Source organism: Meleagris gallopavo, chromosome Z (assembly GCF_000146605.3).
Source record: "Meleagris gallopavo isolate NT-WF06-2002-E0010 breed Aviagen turkey brand Nicholas breeding stock chromosome Z, Turkey_5.1, whole genome shotgun sequence".
Classification (NCBI taxonomy): Eukaryota; Metazoa; Chordata; class Aves; order Galliformes; family Phasianidae; genus Meleagris; species Meleagris gallopavo.
In genome coordinates, this window is record NC_015041.2 from 54,157,481 (window position 1) to 54,157,930 (window position 450).

Consider the following 450-nt stretch of genomic DNA (forward strand, 5'->3'; position numbering starts at 1 on the left):
CAGCTATGCGGGAATTAACTTAGACGTTAAGCGAGTTCCGTAACCCTGAGGGTTTTTAAGGCTCCTGGAGGGCTGCTTCTCTTCTTCGTTGGTGTTCTGTAGGTCTTGTGAATCTGGAAAGGGAAACGAACACGGAAGGCATGGAGTCTATTGGAAAATATTGCTGCCGTGTGTACACTGCCCGGGGGAAGACATCCTTTTTGAACACGCCTGGATAATGCCTTCACCCCCTGCCCAGAAAATGAAAAAGAGAGAAAGAGGAAGAAAAAATAAAGAAGGGATGCAGGGAAGAGGAAAAAGAAGAGGAAGGCGAAAAGATGAAAAAAGTAAAAAGAAAGTAAGAAAAAAAAAGAAAAAGAAAAAAAGAAATAAAGGAAAGAGAAAGAGAAAAGAGAACGAGGGGGAAAAAAAGGAAAGGAAAAGAAAAGGAAAAGAAAAAAAAAAGACAAA